At 41.1% G+C, this 2351-nt stretch overlaps 1 non-coding gene across 1 annotated transcript; it reads right to left on the bottom strand.

Moving 5' to 3' along the window:
• Nucleotides 1-500: 500 nt before the first annotated feature.
• On the bottom strand, nt 501-607 carry LOC141625576 (small nucleolar RNA R71). The gene has a single exon (XR_012535348.1). It is a non-coding gene; the product is annotated as a small nucleolar RNA R71 (small nucleolar RNA).
• Between the last annotated feature and the right edge of the window lie 1744 nt (nt 608-2351).

Here is a 2351-nt window from a genome sequence, read left to right as displayed (position 1 = left end):
CGGGTCAAGTAGAAGACTTGAGTATACTTGACGTTGAGACGGAGCATTCTACCACTTCAGAAAATCAGTCCTTTGAAGAGGACGCTATTTCTGATCTTGAAATTCCAGTTCCTGAGATCACCATCATGCCTACTTTAGCCAGTCATTTCGAGCCTACTTTGGCTTCCATCCCAAAAGGATTTAAGCTCCCTATCTCAGACAATGGAACTTTTGAGATTCGTCCATCTTACATCAATTTGGTGGAACGGAATTTATTTGGAGGTTGAACTACTGAAGACCCTACAAAACATATGGAGAAATTCGTTACTTATTGTTGTTCCATCCCTTTCACTACTAGGGTGACACAAGATCAGGTGAAGTTGGTGCTCTTTCCTTTTTCTCTAAAAGATGGTGTCACGGAGTGGTTGCGAGATTTAAATATGGAGGATGAAGGAATTACTAACTGGAATACTCTAGCTCTTGCTTTCTACAAGAGAAACTTCCCACCCCAGAAAATTAATGCGTTGAGAAGTCAGATAACCAGTTTCAAGCAAGCAGCTACTGAAGATTTGAATGAAGCATGGATTCGCTTCAAACGTTTGGTCCATTCAGTTCCCCATCATGGCTTTCATCAGTGGTTTCTTTGCAACCAGTTTTATAACAGGTTGTACGACGATCATCATGCTTTACTAGATTCTTCAGCTAATTAATAGGAGGTTGCAGGACAACACTAATGATAATACCGCGTGGAAGTTAATTGATCAGATTGCTATCCATACTACTAAGTATGGAAATCCTAGGGGAAGTACGCGTGGGAATGGTGGAGATAATGCTCTTGCGGCACAGTTGGAGGCTATTTCTGCCCAAATTGCTGAGATGAAGACTACCTATATTTGGGTAGTAAAGAGGTAGTTCATGCTATGAGTCAACAGGAGGAGTCTTGTGCTAGATGTGGTATGGATGGTCATAATGCAGCTGAGTGTTTGAGCACATTGGAGCAAGTTAATGCCTATCAATCTTTTAGGCAAGGTACACCTTTCTCTAACTTTTACAATGAAAGAACGAAGGAGCATCCTTTCCATCAATGGTCTAGTCAGAATGTGCAAAATCCACAGCCGCAACAACCACAGAAAAATCCATATACTATTCCTCAGAACCGTGGTAATCAACCACAAGGAGGATATCAAAGGCAAAATCAAGGAGGTCAGCAGTTTAATAATCAATATCAATAACCTCCTCAACAAACTCCTCAACAAATTCCTCAACAAGCTCCAAATAATGAGATGGCGGAGTTCAGAGCTCTCTTACAACAAACCTTGTCAATGCAACAAAAGCAGACGGCTCAAATCTCTGAGTTGATTGCCCATAATAAGATGTTGGATACACAAGTGGCTCGGATGACGGTTCATAATTCTTCAAAACAGCCCGGAAATCTTCCTCCTCAAGGTAAACAAGCTCATGAGCAAGCTAATATTATTCAATTGAGGAGCGGTACCACATATCAAAATCCGGAATTGCCAAGTAATGAAGAAGAATTGCCCACAAATGAAGATGAGGTACCTAAATGCATCCCAAGGGATTGGGTAATTTGGAGCTAAGTGACGGTGAAAAAGAAGTTGACGAAACTGAAATACGAGATGAGAATAAAAGCGAGAAAAATAAAATAAATGGATCTGCCAAGGTTCCTCGATCGAGTAGCATCAGGCTCGATCGAGGAACTTCAGTACTCGATCGAGTGACATCAAGGCTCGATCGATGAACCTTCCTGGTTGATGATGGTGTTTCAAAAGTTGATTCTAAAGCAAAGGAAGTCCAGCCGATTACTATTGCACTACCTTTTCCGCATCGTCAACCAAAGTTTAAGCTCGACAAGCAGTTCGGAAGGTTTATGGAGGTAGTGAAGTACTTATAGGTAAGTGTTCCTTTTACTGAGTTGATCACTCAAGTGCCGTCTTATGCGAAGTTTATGAAAGAAATATTGACAAGGAAGAGGTCCTTTGATAAGGTGGAGACCGTTGCTTTTACCCAGCCGTGTTGCAAGCTAATTCACCACCTAAGCTTAAGGATCCAGGGAGTTTTCCTATCTCTTGTCATATTGGTCATCTTGCTATTAGTAAAGCTCTTTGTGATTTAGGAGCTAGCGTTAGTGTCATGCCTTATTCTATTTGTAAGAAATTAGATATGGGTCAAATGACTGTTACTAATATGACTTTGCAGATAGCTGATCGATCTATTAAGCACCCATTGAGTGTGTTGGAGGATGTTCCCATTCGAGTTGGGAAATTCTTCATTCCCGTTGATTTTGTTGTCTTAGATATGGCTGAGGACAACCAAATTCCTATCATCTTAGGTAGACCATTCCTTCACACAGC

This window comes from Silene latifolia, chromosome X (assembly GCF_048544455.1).
Source record: "Silene latifolia isolate original U9 population chromosome X, ASM4854445v1, whole genome shotgun sequence".
NCBI lineage: Eukaryota > Viridiplantae > Streptophyta > Magnoliopsida > Caryophyllales > Caryophyllaceae > Silene > Silene latifolia.
This window is presented reverse-complemented; position numbering and strand designations above follow the sequence as displayed.